General features: G+C 41.2%; 1 protein-coding gene across 1 annotated transcript in view; it reads right to left on the minus strand.

The window, feature by feature from the left end:
- Nucleotides 1-13,822: 13,822 nt before the first annotated feature.
- The window catches only part of OPA1 (OPA1 mitochondrial dynamin like GTPase), an 80,463-nt gene continuing 77,080 nt past the window's right edge, over nucleotides 13,823-17,205 (minus strand). The window contains 1 exon segment of the mRNA XM_033131374.1: nucleotides 13,823-16,863. The gene's annotated coding sequence lies outside the window, so the exon portion shown is untranslated.

The following is a 17,205-nucleotide window of genomic DNA, read 5'->3' on the forward strand; positions in this document are numbered from 1 at the left end:
CTCAAGTCTTTGGTCCAATATTTGCAGAGCTAGAGGAGCCACGTCTACTTCGCGATATTGACCTAGATTCATCACTTAGCAGAAAAAGCAGGATGCCCAGGCCTGCCTTCCCCTCCACTGTGGCCTTAGGCAGAAAACGTGAGATCTTAGAAAACGTTATTCTCATTATCATCTTCCCCATAGACCCCGGGAGAGGCTGTGGGAGAAGAGGCAGGAATTTGCAGACTGCTAGTTAAGATTGCCCAAAGTCCCCTGTAAATGCAACCTGCAGGACTTGCAGAGAAGGGAGCTGGGGAAAATGAAGCACCAAGTTCATGTTCTTGACCTGAAGATTTCAGGAAAGGACAACTGCAAAGGTTTTCTTCATGAGGACGTTTTCTTTTTCAGAACTGGGTTAAACCCTATAAATGCGAAACAGGTTCACCTCCAGTTCTGGGTTTTACTTCTCCCAATAATTTCCGAGGGAGACACTTTCCCACCGACCAACACAAGAGACGACTTTCCAGAAACAGTGTTGCCAGGGGAAGCCCCTCTCCCCCATTGTGAGCTCCAGGCCTCAGAGCCCGGCCATGACCTGTGACCTCCTGGCTCCTGGCCTTACTGTCAGCAGGAGAGAGCGAGGGGCCAGCCTGCGTCAGCTGGACAAACGAGGGCCTTGGGCTCTGCTCTCCATGAGGGGCTGACCCCTCTCTGCAGGTGCCCTGTCCCCAGGGCAGCCTTGCTGTCCATTCGGGTGGCAAGGAGCTTAGACATCTCTGCTCTCTGAGAGTGTTTCTTTTTCCTATTTTATCAGAAGAGCTCTGATGAGACTCGGTGCCCTGCCCTCTCTCTCTCTGCCTCCAGGGCCCATACATTCAGCGAACCCTCCAATAACCATTAATTTAGCCAATTTCCTGGGCCACACCATCCCCCCTCTGGATCCCCACTTTGGTGGGCAGCAGCGGAACAAGACTCCCTGCTGTTTCCCTTCCCTTTTAATTACACAGGGACAAGCTTCCTTGGGCTGACTTTGAGAGGCGAGCCCCAGGCCAGCCTGGCTGCCCTCCACAAAACAATGCACACATGTTCCGGAGAATTCCCTCCTCGCCTAATCCGGGCTGGGAAGAAAAGGGCTTTTCTTCTTGTTGTCAAAGGGGGTCTTCGATGCTAAGATACCATTTTGTGTCTCAAGTCATGTCACGGGACTTCTGCCTCAGCCTCGCTGCCCGCTCTTTAGAAATGAAAGACACAGTCCTTGCTTCACCTCAGGACAAGTGCCCCCCACCCTGTCCTCCTCTGAAAATAAAGGGGGTTGGGGGCCAAGGGAAGCAGGGAAAGCTCCCAGCTCCCACTGTTTCTTTCTCATCCAGGCAACCTCAGCTTTCTGGACTATTTGCCCAAAGGATGAGTAGGGAGGGCTGAGCCTCACCTGCTGATCTCAAGAGTCATGAATATTCTTATAATCCCCTGGAAAGAAGGGCCCTTTCATGAGAGCAGCAGATTCCTCTGCGGCCTCGGGGCTTGCCACCCCCTCCTAGCCACCGGCTGGCCTCCTCACTGCCTTCCTGCTCCAGTCTCTGGATCCAGGCTGACTTCTCCACTCTGGGTGTGGGTTGGGTGGAGAACCCGATTTTCATAAGGCATTGCTATGCTGCTTCCCATTGCTAATCCATGTCCCTATTTTATAGACGAAATAAAGGAAATAACAACAAAGAAGTTGCCGACACGCAACCTGCTGCTTAGAAAGGGTTGGTTTCGGCACACAGAGAACAAATCTACTTGCATCACTGGGAGTTGCATGCACTTCTGTCTTTATACGTTATCTCATTTGGCAAAAGGACTGGAGTTAGCTTTGGGATATACCCACAAACATTAAGATGAAGAAATCAAAGATACATGGCGGGGGGTGGGGTGGGGGAGACAAAATGAAATCAAGTCAGAAGAAAGTTTAACATCATAGACATGTAAATGTAAGGTCCCATATGAGAGCAAGGATAAGCTGAGAATTTTGTTTTGGGCTTTTCAGCAGCCAAATAAAAGGGAGAAAAATGGTCAGTAGAGGTTGGAGCAAACCAGTCACTCAGGGAAAGCCCAGTGCTCCCCAATACTGAGGCCTGAGACCCTCTTTCAATGATGGCTCCTCAAACAAACCAAAACACTGTGAGCTGCGTTAACAATATCGTCCCTGATATGAGTTTCACCAAGCTGTGTAAAATGGTTTCCAACTAAATTCTCTGCAAATTCCCAAGAGAAATACAGAACCGTATGGTAGCCCGAGCTTTCTTCTTCCGAGTCCGTAAGTGCAGCCTCCAGGGGCCTGCCTGAATACACACAGATGCAGGAGTTGGGCTGTGAGCCGTCCTGACAGCTCCTGGAGGCCAGGCCCCACAGTGCTCAGCTCCGGGACATCCGGGGGCAGGTGGTGAGTCCTCAGAGCAGAGCTGCGCCTGGGCAGCACCGTGGCTTTACCAGGCCCAAACCTGGGAAGCAGGGGCTTACGGGTCAGGGGAACCCTGTGCTCCACAGAAAGTGGGGAGAAAACACGTCTGAAGAACCACGTTTAGGTGTCAGTGTGAGTGAGTGGAGGCTGCAGGAGAGGGCAGGATTCCATCGATATTTTTCTGTCCTCGGTTTAGAAACAGAAATGGATGGATCTTAATTTAAACCAACATGGTATAATAACTAATAGTTTTGAACATTCACCATGTGCTAGATACTTCGAAAGTGTTTCAAATGTATTCTTGTTTTAACCTTAAAAATTCTATCAAGTAGACTACACACACACACACACACACACACACACACACACACACACACTTGTTTTTGAATGAGATGAGGAAACCAAGGTTTAGAGGAGAATTTGTCTGACACCACACATTTAGCAAGTAGCAATGCCAGGATTTTAACCCAGCTCTGTCTGCAGGACCCAAGGTCTCTACCAACATAGCATCTTGGGAAGAAACCCATGCTAGAAATCAGGGGAACTTTGGTTCTGAGATCATTGCTACAACAAGCTAGCTTTGCTGTGTTCTCCTTCAGGGATTTATTTTTGCTATATTTTCTAACAGAGTTTGAGTCTCTAAAATCCTTCACAGTTCCAACATTCAGGTATATTCATTTATTCATTTGTTCATTCATTCATTAAATATTTACTGTGCCAGGCACTGTGTTGATGGAAAAGCAGATGGCGACTCTCCTCTGCCAACATCTGCTGTCTAAATAGGGAAAATGGACGCTGACTTAGTAACTAGAAATGTGACATGTACTAAGAAGGCAAAGTTTAGAGCATCACAGGGGCATATCAAGAACTACATCAGTCTGAGTAGGTCAGGGAGGAGCTCTCAAAGGAGGTAATAATTAAGCTGAGCCTCTGAGGATAAATGGCTGTTAGTCAGGCAACTTGGGGACTGAGGGTTGAGAAGAGAATGTGCAAAAGCCTAGGGTAGCATAGTGTGGATTTAAAGACCCGAAAAGTTCCTGTGACTGGACACAAGGAGAAAGGAGGCTGAAAGAAGGCAGGGGCAGATCTCACAGGACCCTCAAAAGCCTTGTTGGTGATTTTGGACTTTATCATAAGGATGGTGCCAGTCAATGGAAGGGTTTTAAGCAGGAGAATAGCAATCGTGTGTGATTTTAAAAAATCATGGAGCTGTAGGATGGAGGTAAGCCAGATGCAAGTGAGGGAGGCAGTAAGTTAGGAGGTCATGTTTAGGGCCAGGACGGTGACAGTGGGGACCAAGAGGTGTAAATGGATTTGAGAGAGGCGCATGGGTCTAACTGATAGGCCTCAGTGGATGACGTGCTATGGACTTTAAGGAGGGAAAGAGGCAAGAACGACTCCTAGTTTGGGGTTTGAGCAAGCAGGTAAGTGGTATTACCATTTAGTGAGACGGCGGAATGGAGCGAGTGCAAGCTGGGGAAGATGGTAATGAGTCTAGCTCTGAGGGACTTCTGAAAAATGCAAGTGATAATTTTCAATAGGCATTAGGAATCACTGGCAATTAAATCATTATTGAAACTATAGGAGCGGATGAAATCTAGGGAGAATATGCAGATGAGAATAGAGCCAGGAAAGAACTCTGAGAAATTCTAACATTTAATGGTTGAGTAGAGGAGGAACAGCAAAGGAGACGTAAAACAAAGAGCCAGAAAGGTCGGAGGAAATCAGAGCGTGGGCTGTAGCGGAAGCCAAGAGACACAAGTATTTCAAAGACGGGGTGGTCAATGGTGCAAAATGCAGTCATGGGTCAAGTGAGATGTGGCCTGAACACTGTCCAATGGATGGAATAGCACGGAGGCCCGGTAACCTTCGGGAGACTAATTTTGGTGGCGTGGTGCAGCAGATTTAAACACACAACTCACTCCAGCTATCACTGACATTTGCTAGACTGCCTTCTAGCACTTGCCGTTGACTGAAAATATGTCTTGAATTCCGGCTAAGAAACTAAGAGGTAATTCTCATGGGGAGTGCATTGCTTCAAATATTTTAAACAAAGGGTCTGATCCTATAGCTAAGCCTCATAGTACAAAGCAGTCATTTTCAAAGTTTTAATCTCTTAAAAATTATTATTGAGTACCCCAAAGAGTTTTTCTTTATGTGGGTTATGTTTATTGATGTTTAATATTTGATATATTTGATACTTATATATTAGAAATTGAAATTAAAAAAATATTTAAAACATTAACTAAAAAATAAAGCAATTTTATGTTAACACAAATTATTTCTTATGAAAAACAAAAAATGTTGCAACAAGAATAGCTTTTGCTTCAGTTTTGCAACTCTCCTTACTGTCTGGCTTGATAGAAGATAACTGGATTCTTATATCTGCTTCTGCATTCAACCGATTGTAATATATGTTGTTTTGGTTGATGTATATGAAGAAAATCCGTCCTCACACAGTAATATAATTAGAAAGAGTAGGAGAATTTAATAGGCTTTACAGGTAATTGTGAATCTTCTTTGATGTTACAGCAATACTTGACAAAGGTTAGTTACAATGTGAAATCTGAAACCGTATCAGTGACTATCTCATACCTTGTAATGTAAAGTCCATTGCGCTACTTCCACTAGGAAAGAATCTTTCCCCGTGCTTGATTTAGTCCCATCATCCATTAATCATTTAGAAAATATTGGTTTCCTTGGGGACGCAGACCTTTCAACTGACACATTTCTTTTTACTGTGTGTGTGTGTGTGTGTGTGTGTGTGTGTATAAATCATTCATTAATATCGTCATCCATCTCATTAGAAAGGGTCTGTGGCTCTGGATATGGATGTAGGATGAGGGGATAGTTAGAATTGTTATTAGAGAAATGGGCAGATCCCATATCATGAAGAACTATGTGCTAAAGATTTTGAACTTCATTTTGAAAAGCTATCTGGAGACAGTTTTAATCAAGTAATCACATTTCTGATACCTCATTCTGGCAAGCGTGTGGAGGATGCGTGGGAGACAGATGAATATGCAGGCCTGTGGTGATCGTGGAGGTGAGACATGGATGGGCACCATCTGATGTGTGCAGAGACAGTATGATGGGTACAAAAGATATTAAGCTAAAAACAATAGAAATTGGTGATTGGGTTTGGTGCTTGTATCAGGGAAAGGGAAACTCCTGTGTGTCTGTCTTGTGTAACTCTCAGAGTGTCTGTCACCAAAATAGTGAAATTTGGAGAAGGGACAGGTTTAGTGGAGAAAGGGTTGGTTGCATTTTGGACAGGTTGAGTAAAACGTGTCTGAGACACGCAAGTAGATAGTTGGAGATAAGCGTTTGGAGCATGGAGAGAGAAATAGGTTGGAGCTAGAGAACTGAGAGCCACAGCAGGTATAGCAGGGAGCTGGCCAGCCAGGGAGAATGTGCGATTGGGAAAAGGAGAGTGCTGAGGGAGAGTCCCGGAAAGGGCAACATTTAGGAAGGTTTGCAGACAGTCCTGACAACCCGCAGCCATTTTGTTGTTAGAAGCAAGACCAGGAGAAAGGGTGACACAGACGTACAGAAGGCAAAGGAATGAGAGTTTACAGAGAGAGAGATGAGAGAGAGAGAGGAACAGAGAGAGGAAGAGAGAGGAAAAGAGAGAGAGCGAGAGCGAGAGCGAGAGCGAGAGCGAGAGCGAGAGCGAGAGAGAGAGAGAGAGAGAGAGAGAGAGAGAGAAATAAATGGCCTTAAGGGATAAAGCAAACTAAGTATAAAAGTATTTGGGTGAATTAGTAGCCTGAGGGGTCACTGTTGGCGTTAGTGACGGGCAGTTGGCCCAGTGACAGTGGTGGTGGCAGCAGGGTTGTGGTGGAGGGGGGCCCAGCTAGTAAAAGAAAATGCCAGCTTGGAGTTAGCTGAGAGGTGACTGGGGGATGACCTCTTTCCAGTAGCTTGGCCGTGAAGAAAAGAAAAATAGTGCATAGTTTACAGATATGTCGGGTTTACAGAACATACAGATTTATTTCTAGATCCTGGGATTCAAGGACATTTTAAAAGTTCACTTGCCTTATTTCCAGATAACTATATCCAGAGGACCCAGAACACAGTAAGTTAAAGTGACTCTATAAAAATGAGAATGAAGGAAAACCCATTCAAATTAGAAAAATGTAAAAGTAGCTAATGCAAGCCACCATACTGAATACTCTAAAATGCCAAAAATCCAAACTTCCTTATATATGCATGTGGTAGGAGACGCATGGCCTGGTAGCAGGGCACTTAGTAAATAAGAAACCCATCCCTTTTCTGCCTGGCCAGGAACATAAGTCGAACTCACACAGCTCACACTGTGCCCTCTCTCAGGCAGTCGATCAACAGTCTCTTTAACAGCCTACTTTGTTTTTCAGTCTCTTTGCTCTTCCCTGTTCCAAGGCAGATTAACCCCAGCTCATGCCCTTTCCCCCTTTGCAGGAGGAGCTGCTGGATGTGAGCTGTCTCCCTGGCAGTCAGAGGGATCCCAGGACAGGGCTGCCAGGTGCCCAGGGACTTGGGGGCGGTGAGGTGTGCCAACGAGCCAGAAAGCCGCTTCTGTTTGCAAACATTCCCAGGGAACCAGCAACTCTTAGTGACAGCTCCCAAATGCCTGTCTTCTGAACGCACAACCTGTCTTACTTCTCTGACATCTTTTGCCAACGATAACTTCTGCATGCTTCCTACTGAGCAAGAGGGGCCTTTTATAGTTGAGAAATAGCTTACAGGATAGTGCTGTGGTCAAGTGCATAGACCAGGAACTAGATTTCCAGGGTGGAAATCCTGGCTTTACCACTTGTAAGCTAAGCAAACTCGGACAATCTCAACAACTCAGGGGCTCCTTTTTAAAAAATGTGTAAAATGGGGAAAAAGCAGTACCTATCTCTCAGCGCTGTGGAAATTAAAATTCATGTAGGTTAAGTGCTTACAACAGTGTCTGGCACCTGGTGAGCGCTCAATAAATGTTAGCTATCACTATTTAGGATTCAAGAGAGCAACGCTCTGTCCCTGGCTTGGAGGCAGTATTAGATGCTCTCCACTTAAAAGATAATGTAAGCTGGAAAAGGTCTTGTCTGCCGTAGCTGGGCCAGGAGGCACTGCCACAGGTTTCGGGAAGACATCTTTCAATGCCAAGTTTAATCAACGGCAGAAACTCATCGGCTATCTGCGCTGGACGACGAAACCTTTGGGACCACTCGGTTCACTGTCCTGTCACACATCTGCTTGCAGAGGGAAGTGGCTCTCAAAGGTCCTTTACCATGCGGGCGGTAGAGCACGCTTAGCAGCACGTCCCTTTTCCTTAATGGCCCTGTGCTGTGCTTTAGCCCTCCTAAAGATGCGACACACAGGTGCGAACTCCGCGTGTGTGCATGTCACTGCCTTTCCCTTCTCAGAAGCAGCCTTTTTTCTGGGAGAATTTCTCCAAGTAGGATTGTTTCCTGGAGCCAAAGATGAACTCTTTGTTACAAGTCCAGAATAAACATAAACACACACACACACACACACACACAGGCTTGGTAGACAACTGACTCTCCTGTACGACAAAGCACATTCTAGTTAGCGAGATGATTTTATTCAAGTTGTGCAACGAACAGAAATAATTACTAAGATTCTGGGCTACCTCTTCCTCAGTAAACCTTAAAAGTAGAATATGCTCTGAGTACTCAGAATTCACTGAAAATGTGTAAAATCGGCACAAGTGCCATTCCCCCTGCTGAAGTGCACTAGTGTGACTTTTGGAACTCGAAAAAGTTTGACGTTTACAACAAAAGACTTTTATATAAGTATGTGCAGGGTTTTCTCTTCACACCGACTTATCCATTATGCCTGGAAGTGGTGCAGTTCTCTCTTTAGGAATCTACACACTTTTTTGCCAAGCAGCTCACAACATGAAAAGGAACTGCCATCTGAGGACAGCTGACTGTATCAGGGAAGGGGTTCTTAGCACACTGCCAGCACCTCCAATACCATCTCTTTTTTGTAGGCTCTGCAGCCAAACTTACAAGGGATCCCAGCAAGACTCTGCCCACTAACCAGCCTTGGAGCTTCGGGCGACCTTTCTGAGCCAGAGTGGACCTGCTGGTAAATGGTGCTGATGCCCGCCTTAGGCGCTTGTGAAGAGTCAGTAATACATTTAAAATTCCTGGGATATAGTTGGCATAAATGAAGCTAAAGCTCTATGCCTCTAAAGAGAGCTAACAATCTATGCATCTCTAGGAAAGACCAGAAATCATGCTATTTTCAATAGTCCTCAGTAGTATGGTCTCTCAAACCCACTGAGGCCAGAGGTGAACAGAAAGCTGCAGTTTAAACCAGAGGTTTAAAATGGTGACTGACGGGTCGGTGGGGGCAGCATGCTGGTTGTAGACGTTTCTGTCTGACTCATACACGGTTCACCATCTCAAAAATTTAAAAAGAGGGAGGTTTCACATGAACACCCAGTTCCTTCCCACCTTTTTTTTTAAATGCCTGGTTTTGGAGGCATTGAATTTGTGAACCCTGATTTCAGTCTTGGTGGAACAGAAACAGCACTTGCCGGCGAGTTGGGAGTTCTAGCGCTACCACTCAATGAACAAATTGCTTCTTCTTTTTGGGCTTTGCTTTTTTGCAAAACAAGAGTGACTGTTGTTCTAAAACTATAATTCGCTTTCTAGATAAACAGTAAATCCGAGGGTAAAAATGGTGTAACTCCTCTACAAATCACGCCGGACCGTATACAGTTAGCCAGGTAGTAGAAGGCTTTACACATAGTTCAGAATATATAGGACTGGTTGCAGAAAAGATCCAAACGAGAGGCATCAGTATAAAAGCCATGGTAGTTCAGAAAGAGGAAACTACTTTTTCAAGGAGGCATTACTCGATCTTCTGTACGCAGAACGATTAAAGCATTTCACTACCAGACGATGAACACGCAGACGCACCGCACACCCATCTGCTCTAGAAATTTCCCTATTTCCACATTCTCATCGTGTAGCTGGAGGAGATTGAGCACGCCACGCCTCATCCGTGGAGGCTTTCTGCTCTGCTGGATTCAGACAAAGTTACCATTAACTCCCCAACCTGCAAGAAAATGATTTGACACAAAGGATTCCAAAATGTCCTCCTCTCCCCCTACAAGCCGACAAACAAATGGTACAGGAATGAGGTCAGAAAGGAATCCTCCGCCCACCAGGCCTCTGAATTCATTTACCTACCTCAGAGCCCATTCAGAGGAAGGGGTGGGGCCCGGAACAAGTGGTGCAAGGAGGCCGAGAGGAGTTGGGGGTCGAGCGCTCCATTACAGGATTTGACAGGCCTTTGCCTGCCTTCAGCTTCTTTGTGTCTCTCACATAATAGAGAAACACAAACTGAGCAGCACACGATCTGTGGTTACACCCTAGGCCAGAGCACACTCTTTGCAAATGCTAATAGTATTGTAGCATCCTGTCACCCGGGAACACAAAAAAGGATGTTGATTTTCACATGAACCAGAACAGGCCCATTGTACACAACTTGGTGACCAACTTGTAGTATCTGCACATCAAAAGCCCAGCCAATCAGAGGGGACACAGCTGGCGAACCCCACCCGCGGGGACGCCTGGAGAGAAGGAAAGGAGGAGATCCAAACGCCTGGTCCACCCTTAGGAGACAAAACAGTTACTTTGGATGTGAGTGGAACTACAATCTCACAGTCAATTCAGCGATAACTATAGCAATTAGTATAATTAGCAAGAACATCAATGTCTCGGATATTTAAAAAGAGAAATCTGAATGTATGAAAATGGGAATGGCTTTGTACTCATGCTAAGGCAGCAAAGGGCAGGGACGTTCAATGAAGCATTCACGTTAGGATGGTCTGATACGTGAAAAGATAAACTCATGAGAATGTTGGCTGGAAAGTTTCTATTTCCATTCCAATAGTCTTGGGAAACTAGGAACTCTTCGTGCAAGAAAATTAAATGAAGAATACATGTGATATTCCTGAAGATAAATTCAGTGGAAATTGTAAAGGCTTCTGCGACTAGCTCTTCTTTCAAGTATTAAATTTATGAGAAACAAAAAAGCAGCCAAAATTTGGGAAAATAAAATAATCAAGGTATAAAACACTGGGGGGAAAATAATTCTGTATCCTAATAGCTGGGTTAACTCAAAAACATTTAGAGAACCTGCCTGGGTAAGATGGGAAAAGGCCTCATTTTCACTCCTAAGCCCTGAGGTTTGGGGTACATGGGAAATGAGAGCCTCTGACTCTCAGTATGGCCTTGACCTCCAGGGCCCCACAGGGAACCACACACCTCTGTTGATATTTCCATTCTAGTGATGCGACAACAGCCTCATACAGTTAAATGAAACCATCCTGGGCCATCTCTGTAGTTAGCTCCTTTTGCATTTTCTGAGTGTATCAGTGCCCTAAAGAACTCCTATTTTCATGAATAAATTAATTTTCGTAAAAGTATTTTTGAGAGAACGCGTATTTTTTTTAGAAAAGTGCCTAGGCTTGTAACCAGACTTGTTTTCAAATCTAGACTTCGCTACTTACTAGAATGACCTTGAGCAAGTTACTTAAAACTTTGTTGAGCCATTTCCTTATCTATAAAATAGAAATCACACTGCCTGTGATAATGGATTCAAAACACAAGACATGCTGGTTCCTTTGCTCTAGATTCAAGTTCTTTTCTCAACTTCAAAATTTAAAAGAAAACCCAAAAAAGTTTCATGGGATCAATCTTTGGCAAGATAGGATACTGGCCATTAAAAAGGCTGGTAAGGGGGGTTACCAGATGGATCTCAAAATGCTAATGGCTAGGAATAGTGCACTTTTGAGTCCTGCTGGGCCCTTTATAATGGACCCTTAGGAAGGACCCTTAGTAAGGTGTGTTACCTCCCTGGAAGGGTGGCACACTGAGGCACTGAGCTGTACCTTTTCTCCCAACACACATCAGGCACCGCCTCTCCCGGTTAGTGTGGCTCATGGTGGCCAGGAGACAGGTTCACTATTGTCATTGGGTGCATGCTGTGCATAGATTAAGTGACTTACGGTTTTTACAATACGTATATTATAAACTGCTTGTAGATAAAAATGATATACATTTGGCACACAATGATATAGCATCATTGACTGCCAGTGTAAGAACTTTTAACTTAAGCCCTCTAGACAAAAAGATTTCTTAACAGAGAAATAGTAAGCATTGTATTTTGTTTATGATGCACGACTACATCTGTTAAGATGTATGGAGAAACTAAAAACCAAAATGAAACAAACTGAGGGAGCAGAAAAGCAGATAGGTTCATCCCTTAAGTTAAAAGGTAAATTAACTTCAACATTTCCTGGCAGCTGAAGCAAAGAAACAAGTAAGGTTTGGCGTTCTCTGACGGAAAGAAAGCGTCATATACATTTGTCTGGAACGGGAAACTTTGCTGGCACTGAATTATATAGTAATCCTTTCTTTAATGAACTTAAGTGATAACAGAGACATGTCATTGGGTTTTACTTCTGCAATAGATACTGTGTATTTTCTTCCTATAGGTGCAACATATAGTATTTGTCTGTGAAAGCCAAGGGCATGATAATAGAAAGGCAAGCAGTCCAAGCAGTACTGCTTTCTGATGATTTGGCCTAATTCTCAAATAAATTTTAGCAAGTTAAGATGAAGTTAACCTATTCCCTACATACTTTCTCACAAGGTCTCACAAGCTTTTGGACAGTGCCACATCACATAAACCATGACCGTATTTTCTGACAAGTGGATAAAATTCTACTTTCTATGTTTTCGCTATGCGATTTAGTCACTCTAAGCGTGAGCAGCAGAATGGACATTCTACTTTGAACATTAAGGAGTGTAAGCCTTATTCTTAGCAGCCGTTATGACATGACTCTGTGGGATGTGCTGGCAGTGTCACGGCATGGTGACGGGGCCTTCAGTGGGGCCATTGGCCTACATTTTTAAAAAAATGACTTTTTGAATTTTCTCAAATACTTAGATAGGAACCAGGATACACCTGGGTTAATCAGTTAAAAACAAAACAAAACAAATAACAAGAATTCTTTACCCCAAATAATGAAGGAATGATTTAAAAACATGAAAAAGTTGCAGCTGCTTCCTCATCAGGGACTTGACCCCAAATGAACCTTAACAGTGGTTCTACAGAATGAGAACATAACTCACAACATCTCTTTCAGAGCAATCATACACACACACTCAATTTTCTAGCTGGTAACTCAACAATGTCACTTCAAGATACAGATTTAACTCAGTGTCTTACATGTTTTTCTTACTCGTACTTAATAAAATCGTCTTCTTCAGTCTAAATGCCACTCACATTTAAAGTTTCCTGATACTGTCCTGCGTTTTCATCTTTGACAATTTTGTAGTACTTAACTCTTCAGTTTTCTACATATATCAACTTAGTCTAATATGCACTGAAAATATGACTGTCTTAGTTATCACAAATTGGGTATGCTTGATTATTTTAAAATACATTTTGTAATATAATTAAACAATACATCTGTATTATTTACAAACACCTGGTAGTTTCACTTTGATAGAGATGTTAATTCTTCAATTGGAAATATGAGAAGAAAACAGATAAATTACTCTATTAAATTTTCAGGAAGTAAATTCTTCAAACTTTTTATATACAAGAAGATTTTGAACTTGAACTGCACAAAGGATGGAAACTTAATTTAAAATACAACCACATTTTTGGGCCTCACACTAGAATTGGTCTGTTACGACTGATAAGCGAAAATAAATGGTAATAAGATTGAAACGTGTTATTTCCTACAAACCTTCTGAAGGAATTCAAAGACTTGTCTCTTGACATTTACTCATCAGAAATACACCATATGTCAGCTACTGTGTACAACTTACTGAAGCAATCATGACTCTGAATCTTTTACCAGTTTCGACTTTAGCCAACTAAAACAAATCCTGGAGAAGGCACACCTACATTCTGCCTCATTTTACACATCAAATGATCAACAAATATGTAATAAGCATCATTTATGAGCAAAGTTCTGTGAGGAATAAAAATGAGAACTAGGAGTTCATCATCAGGTAGTAGATAGAATTAAGTGATCTTTAAGGTTGCTTTGAGTTTTAAGACTTAGCTATGACTTTTTAGTAAGCCTCATGAATATGACTGAACAGGTTGGCATCATTGACGAAAATGATGGCCATGGTCGCAAAATGCAATTAAAAAGCATTTTAAATATATTTTACCAAAGGAAATACCACAATGGTTTGACAAGTATCAAGACATGAAAAAGAAGCACGCTTACACGATTACAACTGTGAAGTGAGGCTTGTGGAATTAAAGCATTCAGAGAAGAGCCAAATTCAGAGGCTTGTTAGGCCATCAATTTGGTTATACTGTGCAGTCAAATCAGGACTGTGGATGCAGAGGTCTCTCTCTCTCTCTCCCTCTTTAAAACAGAGGAAACTTAAAAGATGCTCTCTTATATAATATCTTTAATTACTCAGCTACACACATGAACTTAGATCAAGCACAGGCAAAATATAAATTGTAATATCATGTAATGTGAAGGTTTTTAAAAATACAAAGTTCACTCACAGTGCACAAGTAGAAACAAAGTTGTTTTAAATACTTAAACATAGCCATGATTATTAAAAAAGTAAGCATATTTGTAAGCACATATCCATACTGCTAAAGGACCTGAAACTATAGCATATACCAGTTTAGAGAATTGAGATAAAAAGCATTACTTTGATCCCTGTTATCGGAAAACCAAAATGCCATATTTCTTTTTACAGATACATAAATCTAAAATAAATATATAATTATTAACAAAGAAATTGATCTTTTAAACCTACACTCTGAATCTTACCATATGTAAAACTTCCAAATTGTAAGGTTGGGAAACACTACTCTTCTGCAATGTTCCCAACCCATTTTTACTCCATTCGTTTGCATTCAGAGGCTAAATTATTTGTGGGAAGGCGTAACGCCTAGAAAAGGGGGGTAATACAACGAGGAGAGAATATAATTAAGATACTGAAAAGGGCTGATTGCTCCACCTGTAAGTATAGCTCCGCTGGTTCAACCACGAAGGAGCAGTAACTTGCTTCTCACTGTGCAATGCCTACATATACTGATCGTTTCAACTGGTCCCTGCCAGAGTGAATTTTAGATAGAATTTACAGTTGTTCAGTTCCCTACAGAGCTTTGTTCACTTTTTTTTTTCTTTTGGTGCAAATCCTGACCTGAAAAACAAATGATTCCTAGTCTAGTTAGAATTTAACTCTGTATACTGGATTTCTGAAATGTGCTTCAATCTGAATCATTTATAATTTTTGAACTACAGACACAACACACAGGGTTTACTGTTGAGAATCTGAATTTTATTTTTTCTTTTAATAATATCTGCATTTAATAAATACTTAGTTTTCAAAGGAAAAAAGGCATGCTTAGTATGAGATCAGTGAAAAAAAGAGAAAATATATATATTATCCACGAGAGATGTCATATTACTGAGGAGGATGGGGGAATTTCTGTATTTTTATGGGACTTAATAGTATTATTTTTTATCATCTGTTTATATATTTAAATTACAAATACTGATCTCAAAGAAATAAAGACACCTTACCCCCTTTCTTAAATTTATACAAAGGGATATGATAAAAGTACTGATTTGACATCAGCCTTTCGCTTGGGAGAAATCTGTAGAAATACAGCTGAGGACATTTTTTCCTATTTGGAGCTCACAGAAATAAATAAATATGGTCCTATATCTTTTCTGATTGATAAATAGGTTTATAGTTGTAAAGCGGTTGCGATTTACAACTACAAAAGCCTTAACAATTGCATGAAGCCTGCTTCCACGAAGGGGTTTATCTACCGGCCAGCACTGGTTAGAGGGAGCTAACCAGGGAGGTCATCGCCCAATCTGTGTGGGGAACACTGCGCTGCTCCACTCCCTTTCTGCTCACCCACTATCCCGACTTCTAAAAGACGGGAAATGCTCTTGATTACTGACTTACCAAATAACAATGTAGGTGGCTAATAGCTGCTGAAAACTGGATCTGCTTTTCTTATCATACAGTATAAAACAAATATTTACTGAATTCTCAATTTCTAAAATATTTTGTGATATCCTTCAACCTTGCATATTAAGTGTCAGGTCTCGACAGAGATCACAATGAAGAATGTATTGATATTAATATTTAAAAATGCAGAGTGGCAAGGAATTGTTACCAAAACATAATTCCAAGAAAATTGTAAAATTAAGTAAACTGTAAAATAAAAACTATCACACAATGAGCATTTCTGTTAGAATAATAAAGGCTTAATGAAATGGTAGCAAATAGTAGAGTTAAATGAGAAAGATATTTAAAATCAAAAATGGCATATTTCTTTGTTTTAAAGTCCTTTAGCCAATAAAAATAAATACATAAAACATGAAAATGCTGTGAGGGTATCACTGTAATTGAACTGCAATACATTATACTTTGTATTTTTCTTTACATTCAGCTAAAAGAGGTATGGGCAACATCATTCTAACTGTTGAAATAATTGCTATTTAAAACACAGTCTTATGAAAGAAAGCCTTTTCCAGATGCCTAGTTGAAATGTTTGACAATAGTCTAAATGCAATCAGTCAATTGATTATTCTCAATCTTCCCTCTCCTCTGTCACAACAAGAGCTCTGTCAACAGGTAAAAACAAACAAACACTGTTAACAGAAAGCCTAGCTTGAGTATACAACATTCAAAATGAATGATATTCAAATGGATAGAGAGAGTACAAAAACATCAACTGAATCAAATAGGTAAGCTACCAGTGACTTAGCTTCTAAGGCAACTCTAAGCTGTCAATGAAGGGTTGAAATCTCTCTCAATGAATGTACAGGAATTATTGTCAACGAAATTATCCTATTTGAGGGGTTCTTTTGTTAACAAGTTTTCTTTCACATGATGAGTATAAACTGAATTATCAGGGTCAAAGAGTTTCTGGATAGAGAACATTACAGATACAGACAGCAACTTATCGGATTACCATTATTTTAGATACAGTTGATAGCTTTTAAAAATTGCTATTAAGTTTTATTTCAAATCACCTAGCACTCTTTTTCTGGAAAAGAAACTGACATAGAGTAACATCAGCTAATGAATTAGCTAAATTAGTGTCACCACAAGTGAGACAACAAGCAGAAGAGCAAGTTTCTTATCTTCGAGGACTGAACCTAATGGTCATACCACTTACATTATCCCAATTTGTCACTTCAATACAATAAAATAGGATGTTAATGCCTTTCCCATTGTTCTTCCATTCAAAAGGCAGCTGGTGGTTAAAGTGCCTCTAACACACATACATTATTTTTATCCCATGACTTTATTTTATGTTTAGAAAGGTGGAACAGCAGAAGGAAAAAAAGGCAGGACAAAAGACTTTGGATTTTTCTTTCTTCAGGTGTGTACAGAAGTGATGATATTATGAGTAAGTTTCTGTAAAAATAAACACATTTGATAAATTTAGGTCTGGGGAGAAATTACTATATGTTCATAAAAATATATTAGCTTAACTGCCTAACTTTGGTAGTTTTATTAAATTTAAAAAATCACCTACATAATGTAACAATTTTATCAAACATGATATATATGAATCAAAAAAGACTGAAATTCATTTCTTAGAGAAAAATTAAACACATAGTATATTAAAATTGATCAGTAGAAGGAATCTGTGTATGTCTGTGTTGGATATAAACATTTTCAGCAAGTATCAGAATTAGTTACTTAAAACTATCAGGTTGAGGAACTCCATACGTTAAAACTATCAATGCGAAACTA

Source organism: Rhinolophus ferrumequinum, chromosome 2 (genome assembly GCF_004115265.2).
Source record: "Rhinolophus ferrumequinum isolate MPI-CBG mRhiFer1 chromosome 2, mRhiFer1_v1.p, whole genome shotgun sequence".
NCBI classification, from domain to species: Eukaryota; Metazoa; Chordata; class Mammalia; order Chiroptera; family Rhinolophidae; genus Rhinolophus; species Rhinolophus ferrumequinum.